This window comes from Peromyscus leucopus, chromosome 3 (genome assembly GCF_004664715.2).
Source record: "Peromyscus leucopus breed LL Stock chromosome 3, UCI_PerLeu_2.1, whole genome shotgun sequence".
In the NCBI taxonomy this organism is placed as follows: domain Eukaryota; kingdom Metazoa; phylum Chordata; class Mammalia; order Rodentia; family Cricetidae; genus Peromyscus; species Peromyscus leucopus.
In genome coordinates this window covers 59,180,335-59,206,524 of record NC_051065.1, presented here as the reverse complement: position 1 = coordinate 59,206,524, position 26,190 = coordinate 59,180,335, and the positions used below count along the sequence as shown (strand labels likewise).

The 26,190-nt window shown below is 46.7% G+C and overlaps 1 long non-coding RNA gene across 1 annotated transcript in view; it reads left to right on the top strand.

Annotated features, from left to right (window-relative positions):
• The first annotated feature begins 2,496 nt into the window (after positions 1-2,496).
• LOC114691093 overlaps positions 2,497-26,190 on the top strand; it is a 44,812-nt gene continuing 21,118 nt past the window's right edge. The window contains exons 1-2 of the long non-coding RNA XR_003734169.2: positions 2,497-2,787; positions 12,628-13,242. This is a non-coding gene — a long non-coding RNA (uncharacterized LOC114691093). The remainder of the gene's footprint in view (positions 2,788-12,627; positions 13,243-26,190) is intronic.

Genomic DNA, 26,190 nt, shown 5'->3' with positions numbered 1-26,190 from the left:
GGGGGTCAACATTTTATCTGAGTTTTGGAAACAGATGTTTAAAGAGGGATTTCCAGTCTCTGTTCACAAACACATGGTGGTGGTTGCCAGGCACTGTGCCAGGAGGAACTGAGAAAACAAACAGTGGTCCAGGCAGGGAACCAGACAAGCTGATGAAGGCCACAGCTTAATGGGACAGAAGTCCTGGGCAGGGGAAGGATGGAGGGTAGATGTCCAGACCATGCAGATTTGGTGCACATCCTGCTGGTAAATAACCATAAAGGGAGGCAGAAAGCCAGATCGCCACACACAACCATGACTACAACCATTTGGCTGTACTTGAATCTGAAAGCGTTAGAGCTACTTTGCTGCGGGAGGGGCACTCATACACAGGCCGATGGTTGGCATTGAAGGAGAGACTACAGTATCATCTTTGGAGGGGACAGGACCTTCAATGTCACCGTTCCCCAGGTGTCTCTTGACCAGTGTCCCCAAATATGTTGCCAGGAAGTGTGTATAGAATAGAAAAGGCAGGTTCACTCATAGCTGAGAGAATCTCTTGTTGGGTGGGAACAGGAAGAAGGCATACCATCTCTTCAGCACATTCTTGTATCATCTCTTGTGTTGCATCTCTTGAATCATCACAATCCAGCCCGGTGGAGGGCTGTGATGGTTAATCTTCATTACCAGTTTGGCCGGATTCAGAAGTACCCAGGAAATACGCCGATGGGTGTGACTTGAGGGTGTTTTCAGACAGGTTTAACTAAGAGATAAGACAGACACATCCTGAATCTGTCTGGCCCTGTCCCAAGAACTGGGTCCCAGACAGAATGAAAGGAGGGAAAGAAGACAGCAGAGCATCAGCTGCTGTCTCTCTACTTCCTGACTGTGGCCCCGCCCACTGCTCTATCTTCCTGTGGGGATAGACTGTATTTCTTCAAACTGTGAGCCAAAATAAGCTCCCCCCCTTCCCTAAATTGTTTTTGTCAGAACAAGGAAAAAAGTAATTAAAAGAAGGGGACTCCTGGCCTCATTGCACAATGAAGGACATTCTGGCTCAGGGAGAGAAAGCCACTTGTGGAAGCTGAGCCACACAGCTTCCCAGGCACCCGATGGGGCACGTCTATTCCAAATCTTGTTCTTAGTCTGGCTCCCACCTAATAGAGACAGCCAGGTTTGCTTGTCTCTGTGGCTAATGAGCTTCCTCTGTGGTGATGTGTGAAAGCCCATCCCTTCCTTTACCAGAGAGAAAGGTGGGCTCTAGACACAGGGACAGGCAGACAGGAACCTTGGGACCCAAGTTGCACGCTTCTCTGCTAAGAGTGAGCAGAGGTGAGCAACCTTGGAACTCGTCATTAGGCTACCGAGAACCTCTCGAGAAAGGGGAAGGCAGGGGTCAGTTCAATGCCCGGCCTCACTCCCCACCTGCCATCCACCCCGCAGGACCTGCTGGCCTTTTGCCTCAGCAGAGCTCTGCTGCTCAGCAGCCACCTCCCCTCCTCGACTTGGCTGACAGCCCTAGGCTCAGCTACTATTTTGATTTGGTGGAAAGAGACTGAGTCAAGGGCTCAGACTGGGAAGTGCATACACCAAGAATCTTTAAGGTCAAGGGCTCCCCCTTAGACAGCCTGTTCCTTCATCCCCAGCTTGCTTGGGAGAGAGTCTGAAGCAAGTGGCACTCAGAGAAGTCGGCCACTTCTTGGCCCAAAGGATTCTGGAACTTATGACAGCAACCGGGTCCTCAGACTTGCCCAAGTCAGTCGACCTTCTAAGAGGAGACTCCCTCTTAGACCACACACCGGTAGTGTCCAGCCCATCCTCCGCCCAGGGTTGGGGCGAACCTCAGGCAGTAGGATGGATCCCTGCTGGAGGAGAAAGGGCAGGGTGTCCCTGCTTCCGGGAGGAGTGTCTGGCCCTCAGGCCCTAGGGCTGCGCTGGACCCTGGGGTGGAAGGAAGGTGGGCGGACCAGCCTGTGGTGCTGAGTCGCCGGTGGTGGGAGGAAGGCAGTCCTTCAAACCCAGTAGGACCTTATATCCTGACTGGAACCTGTCCTGGGCACCTGGCCTCTGGCGTACACAACAGCAGGTCCACGAAAGAGCCTAAACGCGGGACCCACCCACCCGAGGGTAGATAGACCCAGATGTGGCGCGCACACGTGTGTGTCCGTGGGTGTCTGCGCGTGCAAGGCGAGAGGGTCTCGGCGTCCCCCGCACTCTCTCTCCCCACCTCTCTCTCTCTGGGATTCTATAATTTGCCTTCCTTTGTTCTCAAAATAGTACGCGAGCGCTGCCGGCACAGTTCTCGGGAGGGGTGGGGGCTGCTGCGCGCTCGCTCGCGCGCAGAGTTAGCTGCAGGGTTACAAACAGTCTCTCCTGCTCCCCCGGCCTGAATTAATGTGTTACTATTTCGGGCGAGCCAGTGTTTCCAGGGGAAACCTAATGACGCAATGACGTCAATGCAGGTCAGCAGCAGACTCTCCGGGAGGGCGGGCGGGCTCCCGGCTTTCAGGCTCCGCGCAGTCTGCGGGCGGGAGGGTGCCGGCGAGGTGGCGAGGGCGGCAGGTGCGGGGGCGCAGCAGCCCTGGCCAAGCCCAGAGACCGGAGGACACCCCCTCCCAGAGCTCTAACACAGGCAACTTCCCACTGCCGGGGAAGGAGTTTCTCCGTTGCCCACGGACATCCAGGAGGCGCTGTGGAGGGCAAGCAGGGTAACCCCCACTCCTAACCCACATCTATCCAAGGGGAGCCAGAGGAGCCAGCAGGTCCGGACTCGCTGAGGGGGCTCCACGCGGGGCCTCCCACGCACAGGTACGCGCTGGTCCTCTGGGTGTCTTCAGTTTGGGAGGGAGACACACTCTCCTCTACTGTCCTGGCACCATAAATGGGCGTTTGGGGAAAGAAGAAGGGGTGTCTTAGGAGGTACCCTCTCGGTCCGTCGCACCTCCTCTTTGTGGGCCCAAGAGCCGACGGCTCCACGTCAGCATCTTCCCTGGTTTCAGGCTAGAATTAGGGTTTCCTTACTGGTTGTGCCTCCCTTGGGGTCACCATCTGAGGCCCAGACACAAAGTGGAAGGGAGGTCCAGGCCACACCGGGTCCTGGTGATGCTAAAGAGGTACCTTGGTGGCCTGGTGGGAACCAGTGCTGGTGTCTAGAGAGAGTGAACAGAACTACTTGGATGTATTTTGTGTGTCCATATAGTGTGTGTGCACCTGCTCCTGGGGATCTATGTGCAAATGTGTTTGTGCCACCCGTGTACATGGGAACGCCTTGGGTATTCTTCCTAGCTTTGCATTCGTGGCATTTTCCCTGAGTGCAGGAGGTCAGAGAGAATTTCAGGGTTCTTTCCCTCCTGGTCCCCCACGACGACGCTTGGCTGAGATTGCACCTTGCTCTCTGGAGGATCCTGGCCCTCTTTCCCCAAGCTGACCACAGCTTCAGACGGCTGCATACTTCTCAAAGCTCAGCCCATCTTCTTGCCCCAACTTGTTCGTGCGCTTCCTTTGAGGATAAGAAGCAGAGGGGGATCGGGGATCGAGAGGGAATCCCTTTATACCCGCCCACTCTAACTTGTAGCGGAAGCGCAACCTCCTAGGGGGCTCTCCTTTTAGGCCGCTGCTCTCCGATTTCAGCACCTTGGTGTGGACAGCTCCAGGCCCGCTCCAGCGTAGTAGCCTCTTCCTCTCTCTGCCAACTCAAGGAGTCAGGCCTGGGAGTGAGCAACCCCTGGCCTTAGCCTACCCCTCCCATCCCGGGCCTTCTCAGTTTCTCACTAGCTCCAGAGCCCGATTCTAGAACCTTCTCCCAGCCTCTTAACATACACACCACACAGGAGTCTTCTGTGTCAGGTACCCAGGAACTCCAGGCTACCTTCAAGGGATAGGTGATTCTAAAGAGACACAGCTCTGTCACAAGCTCTCCTTTCCTGATTCGGTTTGTTACCTGAATAAAGAGATTTTTACTCCCTAAAAGGTAAGCCAGCCTTCTGAAAGCAGAAGGGTGGGAATGGGGAGCCCTTAAGACACGCCCCTCCACTCTCACACCCCCTTCTGTCTCTTTTTCTAATCCAGGCCTCCTTGGGTTTGAGATCTGGGGTGAATTCAACCCCCATCAGTGGTCAGAGGGTTCAGATGATGTCATGGTTCAGGAGCTCTGTATGGAATAATACTTGAAGAGGCTCTTAGAAGAAGCATGTGTCTTGGGCTTCCCAGAAAGTCTCCAGGAATACATTTGTGTGTGTGTGTGTGTGTGTGTGTGTGTGTGTGTGTGTGTGTGTGTATGACAGAGTTCTATGTAATTCACACTCACTAGGTTGTGACCACTCAGCAAGCTGGAGACAGCAGCACACACACCCCAGCACAAGAGGCATCCAGGATAAAGGATAAAGCAGCTGTGCCTGTAGCTCATGTCATCCTGGATGTCAGGACCAGCAAGGTGCTGTGATATCGTCCCAGACACACCTCCCTCTTCAGGAGTTTCCTTGTCATTCCAGCTCCCCCAGGAAGAGCTGGAAGAGCCTGTGGGATATCCCAGCTGGCCCACGGATGAGCAGAAGAAAGCAGGGAGAGGTCACTTCTTTCCCTCCATTCCACCCTGTTTCAGAGACGAACAGAGTCCCTTCCACAATGAAGCCTGAGCTTCAGACAGTTCTCTTCATTAGAAATTCTCTGGGCAGTAGGGATTAGGCCAACATTGTCAGATCTGACCCAGGGCAGAGCCAGGTGTTGGCATTGTACTGCCAAGGTCAGCAGCACTGGATGAAGTCTGGCCTTGGGGAGGTGGTCACCCCTCTGCAGTAGCTCTGGAGCTCGAAGCAGGCACACATGCTGTCAGCAGGAAATGGCCTTTCCTCAGAAACAGCCATTGTTCTGTTGGCTGCTGAGCTACCAGGTAGAGGCAAAGAAAATACCCTCTGACTGGGAACGAGGAAAGGGGTGACAGCCATCATAGTCCAGGGGCTCTTCCTTTTCAAACCCCAGCTCCTATGAAATCCTCAGGTTTTTTTGGGTTCCAAGAGGTACAGGGAAATAGCTGTTCTCCGAAATGAATTCATTTCATAACAGAAAAGCCATGTGTGACCAGGTTAAAGAGATGGCAGTGTGGACACGAATGCCAGCAGTAAAATGTGCCCTCTACTAAAGGTCAATGAATTCCCCAGAGTCTTGCAGCCAAAACTCACTCTTGTAGGAGTACCGAGCTCCTGCCATCTACCTAGCCTCATTTCTGGTCATTTGCCAAGTTTCCTTGGCTGCCTGGCTTCCCTCCATGTTAAGCTGGGTAACATCTGGCTACGGCCTCAGGGAAGAGTGGCCATACTCAAGCAGGTACAAGGAGGAGTGTCCTGTGATAAGAGCAGAGCAGGGACCTCCAGGAGGAGTCAGGGAAGGTGACTTGGCCTTGCTGTGCTGGAAGCCAGCACATGGTATTACACTGGGTGTCAGAAGGAACCCTGCGGCTCTCCTGGCCTGACTGCAGGCATGACCAGCCAGAGTAGCTTCTGGTCCTCATGGCCAGGTGCTCTAGAGGAAGCTGAACTGATAAAACACTGGTGCCAGCATAGGCCTGAAAAGCTCCCTTCAGCCCCAGGCTGATGCTTAAAACAATCTTCACAGTGAACCTCAGGTTCTTCATCTGCGTGAGGGGGATTAGTGACAGCCACAGCCTGAGAGTGGATGTTGTGAGGGTGCCTGGCCAACATTGTGTTAGCATCTGAGATCTGGCTGGGAGACCTGGTTTCTTTATTCACAAAATGCCTAGGGTCCTGACAGGCTGGAACACCCTGATGCATAAGGAAGGCGGATCCAGGTCAGGTGGTAACTTTTCTACTGCCTGGTGAAGATCTCTTTTCACCAGAGTCTCAACCTGTCCCTGTAGAGAGAAGCTTAGGTTCTAGTGATCGGAAACCAGACATCTCCCTTCCCCCTGTATCAGAGAGCTTCCATGGAGGCATGGATAAGGAATATCTAGCTTCAGGTTGGCCAAAGCCACCCCAACCCAACCCTTGGACCTATTTTACACCCCCAGCTCCCTAAATAATGGATGGGGTAAGAGGTTCCACAGCAATGTGGCGGTGGTCCTAAAGTTTATTCTTGGGGCCAAAAAGCTTGGGGTTTTCTCACTGAAGGGCTGCACACAAGCCTGACCACCAACCACAACATCTTCCAGCTAGAGCCCTGAGGTCTTCCTTGTCTACTTCCCTGGGTTCTTCCATGATGCACAGGTCTCACGTGTGGCCAGCCTTTGGATTCAGCACCTTTTGAGGGGATCTACAGTCCTGTGACATCCCTTAGCCATTCTACTAAGAGCGAAGTTCACTGGAAGAGGTTCATTTCAGCATAGAGAAGCAGTGATCATACATAATGCTTCTGTTTCCCCCAGAGCAACAGTTCTCAACCTGTGGGTTGCCACCCCTTTGGGGGTTGAATGACCCTTTCACAGGGGTCGCCTAAGACCATTGGAAAACACAGACATTACAATTCATAATTGTAGCAAAATTGCAGTTATGAAGTGGTAACGAAAATAGTTTTATGGTTGAGGGGAAGGAGGGCTTGGGGGGGTGGTCACTACAACATGAGGAACTGTATTAAAGGGTCAAAGCATTAGGAAGGTTGAGAACTACTGCCCCAGAGGCTGCAAGTTCAAGGCCGACACAGACACTGGAAGAGCAGTTGTGAGACTCACTCTGTTTCATCTCTCTTGCCTATGACACTTTGGACTAGTTATTTCATTCCCAGCATGAAAATGGGTGAAGACAAGCACATCGTGGGGACATGTTGAACCTAGTCTCACCATCAGATGTGTCTGACAGTAGGGTGTTAGTTACTTAATTCACAGCCTGGGGTTGACAGACAGTACATACCCCGTGTCGGACCAGATGAGGAATGCGCTCAGAGCTACATCCAGGGCAGAGTAAACTGGAAGGGGTCTGTGAGATGCAGGCTGCATGGTGACAATATGGTGAATGTCTATAGAGGGATTCCGTGCATTGTTCAGATCACCTCATTGATTGATGGGGAAGTAAGACTTTGGGGCTGAGGACCAGGTCGTGAGCCATTGACTTGGCTGGGAGGGGAACGGGCCAAATGGGGAATGTTTCCCACAGAGTGGGGACATGTCTGGAGAAAGCAGGGATGCTCACGGTTGTTAGGATTTGCTGGGACTTCGATGTCAAGGCTGCACTTGAAATTTTCAGCCTTCAAATGCAATGCTTTAGGCTGTGTGTTCAGTCTCATTCACTCTCATGAAATCCCTGCAAGAGGGTTACATTTCTTTCCCTCCCTCCCTCCCTCCCTCCCTCCCTCTCCCTCCCTCTCTCTCTCTCTCTCTCTCTCTCTCTCTCTCTCTCTCTCTCTCATTCTTTCTTTTTTGGTTTTTCAAGACATGGTTTTTCTGTGTAGTTTTGGTGCCTGTCCTGGAACTCACTCTATAGACCAGGCTGGCCTCGAACTCGCAGAGATCCGACTGCCTCTGCCTCCCGAGTGCTGAGATTAAAGGCGTGCACCACCACCACCCGGCCAGGTTACGTTTCTTCTGAGGAAACTGGGGCTGAGTATGAGACGTGATCACCCAGACTGAGCTATGGTCCAGGTCTCCTGATGAGCGTGTGCTCTCTCTGTAATGTCTGCACTGACTTCTCAAAGCAGGCACAGTGAAAAACACAGTCTCCAGATGTCCAGAAGTCTCTGCAGCTTTTCTTTGATTATAGTTGGGATGCCATGATAGAGGACCTAAGGCACTTTTGACACATCTCTACTTCCAGATCATGGAGCTGGTGAATTGATTTATATATTAAGGCACTAGAATTTCCATTGTGAAGGCCAGGGTGGGTTCAAGAGCACACTACAGAACTGACTACGTTATGAGGAGAGCTGGGTTCCAGTCAACCTCAGCCTCTCCCTTGCTGTGTGGCTTTGGGCAGACTTACTCTTCTCTGGGCTCAGACTTCTTAGCAGTAACCACAGGAAGATGAATAAGCATGGAGTTTCTCCTAGTTTGATGGTGTTGTGAATCTTTAATAACTCTAATCTGTGGAGTAAAAAGCCTCATCTGTAGAGAAAGTGGACTCCAGTAGAGGTGTGGTCCTGTTGGGTCTGGAAGAGTGGCATTGACTCAGTCCTTTGTAGTGAGTAAATGGTGACATGGTGGATGTATGAGTTGAGGCCTACCCCAGCCCAGCCTGGCCTGCCTCAGGGAAGTGACTGGACTTGGCTGGCCAAGGTTAGTTTGCAGAAACTCCTCTGGGGACAGAAAAGTATGAGCTACTTTTCCATCTTGGTTTCAGACCACTGAAACTTTGCACTCCGACTGAACTCAGCTCTAGGCTCTGCCCTGTGAGCCTGGCCACTTGCTGTGCTGTGTAGTTCTTTCTTTTCCTTCCTGTGGGACGTAACAAATAAACACCACTGAAGTTTTCACTTCAGATAAATGCACCTTTAAAAAAAAGTCTCAATAGTCCCTGTGCATCCTGGACCCTCCCTTCTCTGTCCCTAGCCCCTGTACCTTGAGGTTCAGGGTTTCCTGCTGCCTACAGGGACATGAGTGTGCTAACAAAACAAAAAATAACAGTGCAGATGAAGCCAGCATTGAAACCCACATACCCAGAAGCAGCGAGCCAGGTTTGAACTGAAGGCCTTTGTGTTTGTTATGTGATCCACCTTCCCATCAGTGTGGATGTCCAGAGACAGTGCCTGAGGATGGAGGCTGCTGAAGTCCTGCAGGCTCATTGCCCAGGTCAGGCAGCTGCCCTGTACCATGTCCTCCCAGTGGTGGATGAGCCTTGGCTCTGTGTGGGTTGAACAGCCCACTGTGTGGCCTCTAGGCTGAGGCCAGCCTGCTTTAAAAGGCTTGTGTTTGATTCCACCTCTAAGTCTGAGGCAAATCCATGTCCTTGGGACTCCCCTTTGGTGGCCTGGCTGCTAACAAACCATCTGCTCCCTGGCTGGTCTTGCAGCTGTGAGTTTATGAAAACGAGAGACCTCTCCTGCAGGCAGGCAGTCTGGCTGGCTGAACTCAAGGGGTCACAACTTATTAGTGAGGTGAAGACAGGCTCCTGTGTGGACACTTCCACACTCCAATAGGGACTTGATGACTTCCAGGGAAATCAGCTCAAATTAAGGTAGAGTGAGAAGGTTGTGTATTTTGACTTTCACATTGAAGTGAGGCAGGATTAACTCCTCCACCTTTAACACAGCATTTGACAGGAGAAGGGGGAGGGGAGAGGGGCCCAAGTCTGACTTCACACCCATACTTTCTCTCCATTTGTGACCCCCCCCCCCTATCTATGGCCATTCCTTGGAAGCACAGCCTGGAGACAATGGCTTCCACCCCAGAGGGGGATATTGGGAAACTCACCTAGGGAACTTAAAGATGCTCAGGTCCACCCCAGAGATCCTGATTTATTTAATAAGGGTGTGGTCCAGGCATCAACAGTTTGTAAAAAGCTCCCTAGGCAATTCTAATGAGCCCCCAGGGCTGAGGATCCTCCAAGGCTGAAAGATAGCCCAGGCCAGCGTCTTCCAGACCTCGTTGACTCCCTCCTCTAGACGTTCTTATTAATTATTTTTTGGTTTTGTTTCTTGAGACAGGCTCTCAAGTATCTCAGGCTGGCTTCAAAATTTGCTATGTAGCTAAGAATGACCTTAAACTCCTGATCCTACCGCCTGTACGGTATGAGCGCTAGGGCTTACATGCTACCAGCATGTGCTACTATACTCAATTTTATTCAGTGCTGGGGATCAAACCTAGGGCTTTCTGCAAGTGCTGTACCAAGTGAGCCATCTTCTTAGCCCAGTATAATCAGTAAGAATATCAGAATTCAGAAAGCTTTCCTGGTGACCCTGTTCAGCACAGTTTGAAAGTACTGTCCTGGGATCAGACCTTGCTCCTCTAGCAGCATTGAGCTGGAGGCGGTGGCGCCTGCCTTCAATCCCAGCACACAGAAGGCAGAGGTAGGTGGATCTCTGTGAGTTTGGGGCCAGCCTGGTCTACAGAGTGAGTTCCAGGACAGCCAGAGCTGTTACACAGAGAAACCCTGTCTTCAAATCTCCTCCCCTGCAAAAGCCAGCAGAATGAAGAGGCCCAGCAGCCTGTTGGAAACACAGAGTTTCAGGCCCACCCTGGCCTACTGAATCAGCATCACATTTTAGCAAGATTTTCAAGTAATCTGCATCCATCTTAAAAACTGGTGGTTTTTGCTTGGTGTGACTGATGTAGACCTTACATTCCAGCACTCAATGGGCAAAATCAGGAGGATTTCTGTGAGTTTTGAAGCCAGCCTGGTCTACAATAGTGAGTTTCAGGCCAGCCAGAGCTACACAGTGAAACCCTGTCTCAAAACAAACAAACAAATAAATCAATCAATAAATAAATTAATTTTTAAAGAGCATATAGAATGAAAAGGCAGATGTGGGCTTTTCATTAATTTCATCATTCTGTTGATGCCCTTGAGCACTGGCTACCTGCTGGTTCCATGTCAGGAACCACTTATTCAAAGAGGAAGAGGGTATGAAGTGGGCACATAGCTGTCACTTATAACACAAAGATGGTAGCACCATTTGCCGAAGCTTGAGGAGACTCCTGCATAAGAATACATGAGATGTGCCCTTCTCTGTCCTAGGAGCGAAGGAATCCTGCATCATCTGGTGCAGGTGGGTTAAGGAGGCTCAGGATGACTGCAGGAGAGATAGACAGGACAGGCTGGCTTAAAAGGGTGTGCTAGACCCTTCAGAGGAATCATGGCTTTAGCTGTGCACAATGCAAAGCCCATGGAAGTTTCTGGTAAGAGAAAGGGGACTGTCACGAGTCATTTGTTCCCTGAGGTGGAGAAATCCAGAAAAGTCCATGAAGGCCCAGTAAGGGAGTAGAAGCTTGGAAGCTGTTAGAGGAACCCCTGGGTTTAGGAGCTGGTGGCATCTCAGGTATAATCGACAGACTGAGTAAGACTTGCAGGAGTGTGGTGCTGACCCAGGTGACACCACTCAGTGAGAGAAAGGCGTGTGACGCTGAGCAGTCGATTGTGTGTTTGGGGCCAGAACCAAGAAAGGGGGTTGAAGTGTGTGGATCTGAGAGCCTACTGTGTTCAGGGGCTGTTGAAACCAGGGGAGCGAGAAGCCAGAACTTAGAGAAAGGGGGATCCACAACACACTGAAATGCACTGTGTACAGGGAAAGAGACAGGAAAGGAAAAGAGGAAGGAGCAGGGGAAGGGAGCCAAGGAACACATCATGAGATAACAGGTCAGAAAAGGGAAACAAAACCAGAGACTCCTGGTGGGCACAGAGTGCATAATTCATGGAATCAAGTGCTGCAGAGACTTTAAGGAGGGGATAAAGGTTGGAAACAGGAGTTGATGGGGAGACCATTAATGACCTGGATGGATGCAATCGTGAAGAGAGAGCAGATCACAACAGTAGAAGGTACTGATGAAGATGCAGGTGTGGGCGTTGCTTCAACGTGGATGGGAAGAGGGGACAATGAAACAGTTGTTTCGCAGAGAGGCAAGACACAGAGGGCTTTGTTTCCTGTTTGGGTGAGAGGAAATGAGACAGTTTCTGAGCAGAGAGGATGAGTCAAAACTAGTGAAGGGTGAGGAGGGAGAGAAGGGAACTGCTAGTCATTCTGAGAACAGAGAGCACATCTTGGAGAGGAGGCGTGTTAAAGTGGTACTCATCATGCCCCCTATATCCCTCGGGGAGAGACTCACTCATGTGTCAACCAAGGGAATAGTGGGCTGAGGCTCCTGGGAGCAGGATGCCGGTGGGGGTTTGTGGGCCCCTTCTGCTGTGGCCCCATAGCCTGCAGTATGTTACCTTGTTTCCAGTGACAGGCTCAGGAAGTAAGGACTGTGAAGGTGACTTGCTTTCTTCAGGTTGGGGAAATGCCAAAAAAGAACAAGAAGAGAGGGCATTAGGATCTGGGGAGAACACCACTGATGCATGGATGCCATCGTCTTTATCTGATGAAGGTCAAATGCAGGGGCAGTCACAGCCTCCCTCATAAAGGTGAGGGCTACTGGTTCCTTGACTGTGTGGATGGAGCTGTTTTGAGAAAGGGAAGCCTTTCAGGGTCCTAGCTGCAGCTGCTGCTCTGTTCCAGACTTGCGGCTGGCTCTAGGGACAGGAGACCTCTGCTTTTACCTCTGGTGATTTGCTCTTCAGCCTAGGGAGAATCTCAAGATCTCAGGGTTGGAGGGAGCCTTAGTGGTCACTTAGTTCAGTGGCTCTCAAGCAGCGGTGACCCCTGGAGGCATTCTGAAACAAGTGGTGACTTTGGTCATCGTAATGATGAGAGGCATGTTATTGACATTCAGAAGGAGGCCAGGCATGCCTGGCTGTGTGCAGTGCACAAAACAGGCTTGCACAGACAGCCTTGGTGGATCCCTTGTCCATCACAGCGTTCACACATTTTCCCAAGCAGTGAAACATTCTTCACAATAGTCTGTGAGTGGAGTTTACACATTAACACCCTGAGCCCTCTGGAACCATCTCTGTGTAAGTTGAGAAGACATTGTACTTCTGCAGGTTGAAATAGATGCTCTGTCATTATGAGTTATAAACTGAGTCATTTTAACTTTGTGTATCAATTGGGGAGATATATTGATTTTTTTCAAATTCTCATTTCTTGAAAATAGGTTTTTCTGTTATTTTATTTCAGGATAACAACTATTATCAAAGGTTCGCTATAAAAGAGGATGCTCAATTTTGGTAGAGTTGCAAGAGGACCCAGCCCAATTTTTCAACCAGTGAGTTGAGTTCCCTCTACGGTAACTCTCCTTGCTGCCAGTTTGAACAACTCCAGAGTGGGAATTGATAACCTGCCCAAGCACTCTGCTCCATCACCAGGGAGCTAGTGTTTACAAACAACTGAACAGGAAGAACAGAAGCTGCCACTCAGTACCTCCTGTGTGACAGTCCTGGGTGTGTCTTCAAGGCTTCAGAGGAAGTGACAGTTCTGCAGGAGAGCTTCCTGATATCCACAGATGCCACTGGCTCCACACACTCCCACCTGTCCATCCCCAATATTTCTGTCCAGACAGACTCTTCTCTATATGACCTGATTTGGGTGCCCCTTGTTTTACGGGTCAATCTAGATACTGTGCTAAGAGTGAGGGATTCAGAGAAAATGGATAATTGAGTTCAATGGACATTTTATAGACTCTTGACTAACGTATGCCACCCACTGCACCAAGGTCTGGAAGCACAGAGATGATGGAGAAACATCTCTTTTCTCCAGGAGCTCAGCTGGGAGTGAAATCCCACAGAACAGCAGGTTAGTGCATACCCCCATCTCCTCACCCTCCTCAGGTTGCTCTGAGTTAGAGGGAGTCGGGTTATTTAAAGGGGGAAAATCGTTGCTATAGAAGGATGGAGAAAGGCCATGCTCAGAGGGCCATTAAATTCTACAAGACCAAAAGCAGGGGCGGTATAAGGTGGCCCTGTTGAAGGGTGACGCAGCATTAGCTTAGAATACCCAGAGGAGTATGGGAAGGAAAGGTCTCCTTGGAGAACCCGATGGGAGGTGGTCTGCAAAGGGTCTGGGGGAGGGGGCAGAAGCACACTTGAAATTCCACCCTGTTTTAGTCCACAGCCTTATTATGCAAACTGTTTTCATTTAGAGTTCTGTCCTTCGGTCAGAGGATTAGAAGTTTCTTCTTGGGACAACCAAGGGTCCCTAAATATGGTAAATGGCTCTCAGCCAAATTTAGCTATTGAGAAAACCTCATGAACATGTGTACAGATCTCAAATAACCCATGTCCAGTTTTTAAATATTTAAGTGTATGTGTGCATGCCTGAGCAGATATATGTGCACCACATGTGTGTGTGAGGCCTCAGAGATCAGAAGGGGACATTGGATCCCCTGGAACTGGAGTTAGAGGCTGATGTGCGCTGCCATGTGGATTCTGGGAACCATAACCCAGATCTTCTGCAAGAGCACTAGGCAACTCACCCACGGAGCCGTCTCTCCCTACAATGTTTTATTTTTAAGTACATAAGTAGGCACTGCCCCATATGTTCTAACCCCAAGGGTAGACTTCAACAAGACTGAGGCTGAGAGAGAAAAAGGAAAAAAGAAGACCCTGGGGAAGTAGAAACAATGTGAAGAGCAGAAAGACCTAAAAACAAAGCAAGCTGAGCTCGCGTTTATATCTGCAGGGAGAGTGGAGGGAGGGAAAACTCCAAGGAAGAAAATGCTGTGGAAATGAAAACATTTTTAAAATGGCTGCCAAAAGAAAAGATTCAGGAGAATTGAAGGAGAGGGAGGCAGCCCTCCCAGAAAACAGAACTGTAAAAATCCAATAGAATTGCACACTGAAGCTACAGAGAGCTCCCAGAAAGCAGGCTAACAAGACATATGGAAAAGATAACAGGGACGAAGGGAGAATCAATTGGGAAGGTTCATACCGGACTAATGGGCATCCCAGAAAGAGACAACAGGGAAAATTGAGAGGAAATGATCAAATAAATAATAGAGGAAAATTCTCAACCCTGAAGCTTGAGGCTCCTTAAAGAGCCTGCTGAGTCGATCCAGCAAAGAGTGAGCATCTATCTGCAGCCGTGTGTCAACCTCAAATTCTAGAGACGAAGAAAATAAGCAAAAAAAAAAAAAAAAAGCTGAAAAAATATATAAAATTCCAATAAACCTTAAAAATACCATGAGAAGTTTTCATGACTCCAGAGTGCAATGGAACAGGCCTTTACAATTTAAAGCAAAAGCCATCTGACTTCAATAGCCAAAAAAACGATCACCAAGCTTTGAGTAGAACAAAGGCATTTTTCAGCGATGTAAGCACTCGCCAACCTATTTTAAAAAGTTATTAACAACATGCTTCACCACAGGCCTGCAGCCCAGGCCTATAACTCCAGCTATTCTGGAGACAGAAGCAGGAGGCCAAGTTCAAGGCCAGCCTGAGGTACAGAGTGAGTTCAAGGCCAGGCCAGGAAAGTTATTGAGAGCCTGTCTCAAAGAGAAAAAACGAAAAGAGGGCCCGAGGCATTAGCTTGGTGGTGGAGGGCTTGCCCGGCATGCGCAGGAAAAAACTAAGCCAGAATGACAGACAAAGCCCAGTCTAGTGGGTCCGCTCTGGAGAGCGTCAGGGAAGAATCCCAGGATGCCCCAGCCTGAAGCTGTGCACATACTGTCAGGGAGCTGCCACCCAATTTGGAGCCTTAGAATAGAGGAGTTACTAGACGAGCTGTTCTGAACAAAAGGGATACTCTGTAAAGCACAGGAGGGGCCAGGGCAGCCACTTAAAGGAGATCAGAAAGTCAACGAGCAATTCCAAAATTCTGCAAACCCTGTTCCTAGTCTCAGCAGGAACAGGGGCCATGAGAGAGCCCTTTCTGGTCCTGGCTGGGGCGCGCTGTAGGTCAGCAAGGACTCTCGCTGTAAGGGAAGATGTTCTAAGTCTTAAGGATGCCTGGATCTGTCTAGTCAACCAACACAGCAGACAGTCTTAAAGCTGCCGCTGATGCACATGTGAATTTAAATGTAAGTTAGTTAGGGGCTGAAGAGAGAGTTAGTTAGGGGCTGAGTGGTTAAGAGCATCGATGGGTCGAGGACCCAAGTTCAATTCCCAGCAACCACATGGCAGCTCATAGCTGCCTGAAACTTCAGTCCTACAGGATCCAACAGTCCTTTCTGGCCTCTGTGGGCAAAATAACAGTAATCTTAAATTTAAAGAAATGCAAATTTGATAAATGTATGTTTCACCACAGGCTCTAGCTGACAGGCTCCTGCAAGATGCTGTATCCCTAGGCAGTGTGGCGACATTAGGTGGGGCCAGCTTCTCAAAATGGACTTTGTTTCTGAAGTTTGAAAACATACATACCATATTTTTAATTTCATAAATGTGTGTATATGGATGCATGTGTATGTATGTGTCTCTGTGTGTGTATGTATGCAGATGTATGTATGTATGCTCAAATGTGTGCATGTGTAGTATGTATGTGTATGTGCATGTGTGTATGTATGTGTGTGTGTGTCCCAGGAAAACTGTGACTGGGTAGAAGGACCCTGTCAAGAACATAGACTTAGAACTTCTCTACATTATGAACGGGGAGCCACCAATGAAGTGTAGTTGTTGAGACAGGATCTCACTATGTAGTCCTGGCTGTCCTGGAACTCACTGTGTAGACCAGGCTGGCCTCAAACTCTGAGATCCTCCTGCTTCGCCTTCTAAGCACTAAAATTAAAGGTGTGCACCACTGTGCCCAGCTCACCATTGAGTTTTAAGAAGAAGGGTGGTTAGGATTGAATTTCTGTTTTTGGAAAAATACCTTGGCTGCAATAAATCCGGAAGCTGCTTCTAAGAGGTTCCGAAAATGCAGAAGGAAAATCCTTTTGGACTCTGCTCCAGTCAGGCAGGGATCATGGCCATGGCGGCAGGAGGGAGGAGGAAGCACGTTAAAACAAACACTTGAGTAAACGTGAAACAAGACGTGAGTTGTTAGACGGGAGGGACAAGGAAGAGGGACGATGCTTTTCTGGAGAAGTTCGGAGATGTGGGGCACCCAGTGAAGGTCAGTGGTTGAGGTGAGTGGATCCCCTCGCAGGAAACCAGCAGGGCTGCGGAGGAGCCTGTGGGGTGTACAGACTGTACGCTCTGAGGAAAGGACGGTGCTGGCGCTGTGGACTAAGGGGCCATCTGCCTGGGAGCAAGCTGAAGCAAGGGTCCAAAGAGCCTGCCATGGCAGAGAAGCTGGACCAGGGACAAAAGGTAAATCTGGTTTTAGCGTTTAAAAAGCAAGTTAAGCTAGGAACCGTGGTGCACATCTAAACCCCACGAGGCAGCCGTAGGAAGATCCTGCCTTGAGGCCGGCCTGAGTGGCATTGAGTGACCTTGTCTCACAGTGAAATGAAATGATAAGACAGGGCAGTCTGAGACCGCTGCATGTAAAATAGAGAGCATCTTTTCGGGACTCACCAGTCACTTTTGTTTTCCGCTACTCTGAAATACCTATTTTGGGTTGTGATTCTTTTTCCATTTCTATTATTTATTTCAAACCAAACTCATCAGCTAGCTTAATGATAAAACCATGGAAGGATTCCCACTGGAGTAAAGAGTAGTTAGATGAAGTAGTCATTACAGCAGTTAAATAAGAAGAAGAAATGAAGAAGCGCCAGATCACAGAACAGGAAGCAAAATTGTATCTTTAGTGGAAAACGACCTGGTTGCGTAAGTTGAAAATCCAAGAAAATGACAGGAAAAAAATTGCAGCTAGTAAGAATTCTATGAGACCGGTGATGCAAAATTAATATAGAAAATTAATACCATTCCTCAAACAACAAGAAGTTTAAAATTATAATGGAACTGATTGCAATAGCAATAAAGACACAAGAATCATATGAAGAATTTACAACATTACTGAGAATCACAGCAGAAGGAGCTACAAAATAGAAATGAAAAATCTCATTCTTTACTTGGACATTGCTTATCCTAAGTATTACAATGATGTTCATTCTTCTTAAATTATGCCTGATATTTAATTACCTGGGTATCTTTTATTCTTGGAATCAGACAGGTTTATTCTTAAGTGTTCATGAAAAAAAATAAACACTCACAGATATCCAGGAAATTCTCTTTAGTCACCTCAGAAGAGATCAGCTCAGCTATTTGTGAAAACATAATTAAAATAAAGGGGTACTGGAAAACATTCCGTCAGAGCAGTACAGCAGAAGCTCTCAGAAGGAGAACCAGATTAATAGAGGGATTTAGCATTTCCTGAAATGGCATCTCACACAGAGAGAGTAACACAGGCTGTTCAGTATTTCAGGCTATAACAGCCAGGACATGTTTAGGAGAAAAAGTGACTCTTACTTCAATCTTTACATCAAAATCGAGGAAATACTTGAAAGCTAAAAGTGAAGCCATAGAAGCATTAGAAGAAAACATGAAACACTTTATACTTAGTATATGTGTACATAGTATGTTGGTGTGTGTGTGTGTGTGTGTGTGTGTGTGTGTGTGTGTGTGTGTGTTGTTTGTATTTTGAAGCAGGGTCTTACTCTGTAGCCGGGGCTGGCTTTGAACTAGTGGTAATTCTCCTGCCTTAGCATCTCAAGTGCTGGCATTGCATGTGCCACCACACCTAGCACATGTTCTCTCTCTCTCTCTCTCTCTCTCTCTCTCTCTCTCTCTCTCTCTCTCTCACTCACTCACTCACTCATATATATATGAATAGTTATATGAGTCACATATGGATGGGTTGTCAGGTAACTCAGCAGGTAAAGGCACTTGTCATCAAGTCTGACAACCCGACTTTGTGCCCTGTGACCCACATGGTGGAGGGAAAGAACCAACTCCTTTGTTGTTCTCCATAGTCGACTTTACGTGTTATAGATATATATCCCATGAGCACCAACCAAAAGAAAATATGTATCTGTTTTTCTGAGTTTGGCTTCTTTCTCTTAATATGATAATCTCTAGTTGTACCCTTCTCTTGCAAGGACGTTGAGTTCATTCTTCGCTAAGGCTGAAATAAATTCCACTGTATCTATCCCACACTGTCTTTAGCCAGTGTTCTTTTTTGGGATGTCTAGGTTGGTTCCATAACTTAGCTATTGTGGATAGGTAAACACTAGCGAGCAAACGTCTCTATGATATGTTGACTTGAAGTCCTTTGGGATGGCTGGGTCAGGTGGAAGACCCAGGCTAACTTCCCATGACTGACCTAGTTTCATTCCCATCAGCAGTTTCACATCCCCACCAGGATCTGCTGTTGCCTATTTCCTAAGTGGCTGCCTTTCTCACTGGGGTGAGATGGAATCTCATATGCCTTTGTTCTGCATTTCTCTGATGGCGGGCGAGTTGATCATCTCCTCATGTGTTTATCGACCATTCATACTTCACCTTTTGAGGGCCGTCTGTTCATTTCACTAGCCCATTTATTGGTTGGGTTGTTTGATTTCCTTTTAAAAACATGTTAAACACACAGTACGTTGTCATTAAGTATATTGGTAATGCTTTACAATAATCACCTGAACACTTTTTATCCTTTAAAATTTAAACTCTATGATCATTAAAAATAATCCTAGATATCAATCACTTGTCTGGGTACAAATATTTTGTCAGATAAATGATTTCCATATATTTTCTGTTGTTTTCTGGGTTCTCCTTTAACTATTGATAGCTCATTTTGATACTCTTTTTTTTTTTTTTTTTGAGACAAGATTTCATGTAGCCCAGAGTGACCTCAAGCATAGTATGTACCCAAGGTTGGCCTTAAACTTCTGATTTTCTTATATCACCACTTCTCAAATGCTGCAATTACATATGCAACATCATTCCTGGGTCTTTGGTTTCTTGTTCTTTAGTTTAGTTTGGGTTTTTTTCCTTCTTCTTCTTCTTTTTCTTAATATAGTCTCGCTAGTGAACAGAATAGAAAGCCTAGATATAGACCTAGACAGCTACAACCACCCAGTTTTTGGCTATGATGACAGAATTATACATTGGAGGGGTTTTTTTGTTTTGTTTTTGTTTTTGTTTAAAAAAACAGCCTCCTCAACAAATGATGCTGGGAAAAATAGATACCCACAGATAGAGGAATGAAGTCCTCATCTCTCATCCTGTGCAAAAATTCATTCCAAATGGATCACAACCTTAGTAGAAGCCCTGCAGTCCTGGCTCTGGAGAGATGGCTCAGCGGCTCAGAACACTGTTGCTCTTGTAGAAGGCCCAGTGTGGGTCCTGTGTCACCCACATCATGGCAGCTTATGATCATCTGCAACTCCAGTTTCAGAGAATCTGGTGCTCTCTTCCGGCAATGCACACACATGGTACACAGTCATACATGCAGGCATACATATAAACTAATAAATAAATAAATCTCCCTTTTTAAAAGAAAGCCTGAAACTCCTAGAGGGAAAATCAAGGAAAATGATTCAAGATATGGGCACAGGCAAGGACATCCTCAGCTAGGACTGCAGTCACTCGGGAAATAAGGCCTAGGTCATCCTTTCTAATGTGTGGATGCAACAGCATTCTTCTAAGCCATCAGTCAACTAATTGAGGGGACTTTCTCAGTATTTCAAAGTTATAAGTAATATTATGCTAAATATACATGGGTAGACATCTAAGGGAACTTGTTTATCTACATCTATGAGAAAAATTCATAAAAAATGAATTGAGTCAAAGTGTAAGCATATTTCAAAGGATCCTGACATATATGGACAATTTGGCTAGAGTATTTGGAACAGTTTTCCTCTGACCCCATGTAGGAGAGGCTCCATTTCCCTGAGTCTCTGAGCATTACCTTCCTTCCTCGTCTTCATTTTTCCTTTCTTTTTACTATTATTTATTTCTTTTCATGTATGTGCTCGTGTGTACCCGACTGTGCATGTAGAAGTCAGAAGACAGCTTCCACCATGTGGGTGGGTCCCAGGGATGGAACTCAGGTTGCGAGGGACAGCAGCAAGTACCTTTACCTGCTGAGCCATCTCACTGGCCCTTAATTAACATTTTTTAGTCAGAAGACAAAGTAGCGAGTTCCGTTGTGACAATTTCATACATGCGTATCATTATGCTTTCTTCTTATTTACCCCAACCCTGTGGACCTCCTTCATCCTTTCTCCCTTCCCTGGTCATTCCCTTCTCCCTAATAGTCCATCTTTCTCCTTTCATGGCACAAATATTCAATCACCCTCCATTGCATCCTCTTCCTCCTCTTATAGACATCTTCATCCTTATAGATATTTCCCTCTCTTCTTCCTCCTCTTGTAGACATCATTCTATTTTCAGGTGTGTGTAGTGTGTGTGTGTGTGTGTGTGTGTGTGTGTGTGTGTGTGTGTGTGTACACGAATTTATTCTATATGAAAGAACAGGCAATATTTATCTGTCTGAATCTGACTCATTTCAATATTTGCTATTCTCACAGACTGAAAATTAATTCTCATTTTAAAAATAGCATTTCTTTTATTATTATTAAGGCTGGAGATTTGTACAAAATTATTGGGCTAGGGATGAAACTCAGTGCGGAGCACTTGCCTGTTGTTTGTGTGGTAGTTTGAAGGTGATTGGCCCCACAAGCTCATAGGGAATGGCGCTATCGGGAGGTGTGGCTTTGTTGGAGCAGGCATGGCCTTGTTAGAGGAAGTGTGTCACTGTGGAGGCAGACTTGAAGTCTTACATATGTTCAAGCCACACCCAATATTTCAGTTCACTTCCTGTTGCCTGTGTATGATGTAGAACTCTCAGCTGCCTCTCCAGCATCATGTCTGCCTGCACACCACAATGATGGCAGTGGATGGAACCTCTGAACTGTAAGCCACCCAGTTAAATATTTTCTTTCATAAAAGTTACTTTGGTTATGATGTCTCTTCACAGCAATAAAGACTCTAAGACAAGTTGGTACCAGGCACTGGGGTATTGCTGTGATAGGCTGGACCATGTGTTTCTTTGGAGTAATATTGACTTTGATACTTTGGGTTAGGAAACAGTGGAATGCTTTAAGCACTGCTTAATGGGCTATACTAGTAGGAGCATGGAAGACAATGGTGCTGAGAGTGAACTGAACTGTGGGGGACTGGCTCAGAAAGTTTCAGCGGAGAAGAATGTCAGTATGTTGCCTAGAGATCATTCTTGTGATATTTTGGTGAAGAAAGTGGCTGCCTTTTGCTCTTGTCCAAAGAGTCTGCCTGAAACTAAAGTGAAGAGATTGGGGTTGATTCTATTGGCAGAGGAAATCTCAAAGCAGCCTAGTACAAACTCTCTAATGTGGTTACTAATGTTCCTGCATTTAAAGATTTATAATGAAAGGGGGTAAGTAGAGAAAAGAAAAATACTAAATGTATAATTTGAAGAGAAAAGGAGCACCAGGAAGTGGAAAGGAGCTAAGTTCTGTATTCAAGGAGATAAACAGATTAAGGGATGGAATAAAGGGAGTGGTGACCTTGGGGCAAGACCTCACCCAGCTAAATTTCAAACTTGTGAAAAGAAATTAAAGAAATGCTTAGAGCCAGGTGTGGTGGCGCACACTTTCATCCCAGCACTGGGAGGCAGAGGCTGGCAGATCTCTGAGTTTGAGGCCAGCCTTGTCTACAAAGCAAGTTCCAGGACAGCCAAGCTTAGGCAGTGAAGAAAAGGATGGAAAACAGAAAGCTGGTGAAGACATAATTGAAGGAGGGGGGCCATGATCCAGCCCTAGCAAGCAGCAGACTTGGCAGCTCCAGCCATGTGGTTCTGACTGTAGAGTCAAGGACAGAAGAAAGGGGTTATGGAATATTCCTCCAAGACTAAGGAAAGCTGCTGAGGCCAGACATGTGTCAGGGGTGTCCCTGAATGGAGGCCCAGAGAGGCCATTGTGTGAAGCTGTGAAGGAGAAGCCTGGATTGCCTTGGAAACTCCAAGATGTTAGGGATGCCAGAGCCATGGGATAACTGCCTAGGAGAGCTGCTAACAGGGTGTGGAAGCATCTCAAGGGAGAGAAGTGTGTTGCAGTCAACAAAGCTGAAAGGAGTTGGAGATGAAGAGTGTTTAGACATCAGACATGGAGATGTAGAGTTTGGAGTTTGCCCATCTGTTTTTTGGTCTTGCTTTGGTCCAGTATTTCCTCACTATGCTCCCTTCCTTACATTTTGGAATGGTAATGTATATCCTGTGCCATCATATGTTGGAAGTATATGATCTGTTTTTCTACTTTGATTTTACAGGGCATTACAGTTAAGAGATTTTATAAATCTCAGAAGAGATTTTGAATTTCAGACTTTAAAACATTGTTGAGACTGTGATAGACCATGGGGATTTTTGAAGTTGGACTAAATGAATTTTACACTATGGTAATGTTACGAGCTTATGAGGGCCATGGAGTAGAATGTGGTAGTTTGAATGTGGTTGGCCCCTATACTCTAATAGGGAGTGGCACTATTGGGAGATGTGGCTTTGTTGAAGTAGGCATGGCCTTGTTAGAGGAAATGTGTCACTGTGGAGGCAGACTTTGAGGTCTCATATATGCTTGAGCCACACCCAGTATTTCAGTTCACTTCCTGTTGCCTGTGTATGATGTAGAACTCTCAGCTACCTCTCCAGTACCATATCTGCCTGTACACCGCCGCGTCCTACCATGATAATGGATGGAACCTCTGAACTGTAAGCCACCCAGTTAAATGTTTTCCTTTATAAGACTAGCTTTGGTTATGATGTCTCTTCACAGCAATGCAAACCTAACTAAGACAATGTAAAAGGCCTGAGTTTGATCCCTGCACACACACACACACACACACACACACACACACACACACACACGCACACACAATGTTAAAATATTTGTCTTGATAGGTCATGTTGGAAATATTTTCCTAACTAGGATTTGTAATCTGTATGATATTTGAAGTTTCTAGTACCTACAAGGAAGGCAGAATAGTGTAATGAAGTCGCACATCTCCACCACCTGGTAGCAATCATTATTAGTAGTTTTGTTTCATCTCTGACCCCACCCCCCAGCCTCCTTCTATTATTTTGAAGCAAATCTCAGAAATCATATAATCTTTTCCTGCAAATATCATTTTTTTCTGAAAACATTCTGTTGTTTGGTGTCTTTGACACAGGGAAAGAATTTGTACTTCCGTAAATCAAATCAGAAGCGAGCAGTTTTCCTGTTATCCCACAGCACTTCCTCAACAGCACATTCTCTTCCCCACCAACTTGAAAGGGCAATTGGATTTTCTGTCCTGCTCCTTTGATCCGTTTCCCTTGGCTCTGAGACCTTACCGCGGCAATTACTATGGGCTTAAGATATATATGTTTCATATTTGATGTGACAAGCATGCCAGGCTCCCATTCAGGATTTCTTCCCCCTGAGTTTTATGACTTCGCTCACTGATCCTTGTCCAGATAATGACAGATACCTTAAATCAGACTCTACTTAAAACTCAGCTGAGATGTTGATTGCCGTGATGGAGTGTGTAGGTGAGTCAGGGAAGATGAACGTTTTCACAATATGGACTCCTGACTTAAGACAAGGTCTGGCTCTGGATTGACTCAAATTATTACAAGAAGTATGAGCTTTTCTTTCTGTGGAGTGGCATACTGTTGGCATTCTTCCCTGTGTAATTACTTCTTTGTTTGTTCACCATGGTGTGGTCCAAGCATCCAGTGCCCAGCACAGGAGCTGTGTCCTCAGCCAGTCTCCTCCTGACATTTTGTATTTTGCTTGCTATCCAGAGTGAATTCTTGTGTTTTCCCATTATGATTTCTAGTTGACTGTAGCTAATAAAATTTTTCAATTTTTCCTTTGAAACTACCTACTTTTTCCAACTCATCGACTGGCATAATTTTCACTTGATTTTCAAGTTTTCAATGAAGACAATCAGATTTTTAACTCCCTGTTGAATAACGGTATTGCTTTTTCCTTCTCTCTACTGGTCACATTGACTAGAACCTTCAAATAAAACAGTACTTTGTGATTGCTCCAATCAAGGACACTCTGTGCATTACTGGGCAGTGTTTCTCATCTTTTTGGCTTTTAAACAGTTTCAACTGTTCTAGGAGTGCATTTTCCATATGCACCAGGAATCTTTAAAACATACTTACTCTTTCACTCAATTCAATTTTTTTAAAGATTTTTTTTTTTTTTTTTTTTTTTTTTTGGTTTTTCGAGACAGGGTTTCTCTGTGTAGCTTTGCGCCTTTCCTGGAGTCACTTGGTAGCCAGCTGGCCTCGAACTCACAGAGATCCGCCTGGCTCTGCTTCCCGAGTGCTGGGATTAAAGGCATGCGCCACCAACGCCCAGCCAGATTTATTTATTTTGTATACAGCATGTATGACTACAGGTCAGAAGAGGGTACCAGATCTCATTACAGATGGTTGTGAGCCACCAAGTGGTTGCTGGGAATTGAACTCGGGACCTCTGGAAGAGCAGTCAGTGCTCTTAACCTCTGAGCCATCTCTCCAGCCCTCAATTCAAATTTTTTTTTAAATTATGTTTTATGAGTGTACTGTGTATCACAGGATAGATGATAGATAGATAGATAGATAGATAGATAGATAGATAGATAGATAGATAGATAACAAATGTACTTGGCTCCTGATTAGATTTGTCCTTATTCTGGTTTTATCTTGTGCTTTGATTTCTAAGGTTTGGGCTTAATCAAGTGTCTGGGGGGGGGTGTCTGTCAAAGGATCATGCCATTTGATTCTGTTCCTGAGATGGATTGTGTTATCTTATCTCTTGACACTCAGACTGCATATTCCAGGAACAAGCTTTTTGTGGTCATATATGTTATTAATTTGATACTCTTCTGCTGCCTTCTATTGTGATATTTTATTCTTTTTCCCATTAATGTTTTCATATGAAACAACAGATCACTCACTGTCATCAAAAGCTTAACAGAGGAGAGGAATGAGAGCAGAGGAAGAAGGGTTCTCAGGGGACACAGGAGAGAGCAAGAACTTGGGGAAGTGAGAGAAAGGGGCTTCAGAGTGTCAAGGGAACCAGTCATGACAGCAGCGTGGTTTTGAGTAGAAGGGACGGCCCTGGTGTGAGGCTCATGGTGTGAAGGAGAAACATAGTGCAGTGACATGGACTAGACCACTGGGGACCGAAGGATGCTGGGGCAGGTTACAACGGGAGGCTTCAGTGGTCACCAGAGTCAAAGTTGTCTTCAGGGGAAAATTACAGGCAGTCACAGTTGAAGTGGGGCCACTCAGGCTTATTGTGGAATAATGAGACCCTACTAAAGTTAAAAAGCCGCAATAACTAAAGTTAATTTTATTATCACTTTTTTTTGAGATAGTGTTTTTGTTTTTTGTAGCTCAGGCTGGCCTTGAACCTATTGTACAGCTGAGGATGACCTTGAACTTCTGATCTTCCTGCCTCCATTTCCTGAGTACTGGGATTGCAGGCATGTGCCAACATGTGTGTTTATGCAATGCTGGGGGCTTCTGCATGCTAGATAAGCACTCTACCAACGGAGCTACATCTCCAGTCCAAAACCAAGCTTTGGTTTGTTCGTTTGATTGACTGGTGTTTTGATTTGTTGTTGTTTCTCCAGTGCCTGGGACTGCTCAGCATATTGACAAGCACTCTGCAGCTAAGCCGCATCCTCAACCCTTGATTAGTTATTGGTTGTATTATATTTGTGTTCTATTTTTTATGATTGAGCTCTGAGATAAAAGAAAGGGCTGATAGGCCGAGCTGGAGTGAGGGTTTTGATGGGTGAGCATGGAAGACAGACACCGAGAAAAGAAAGGGCTGATAGGCCGAGCTGGAGTGAGGGTTTT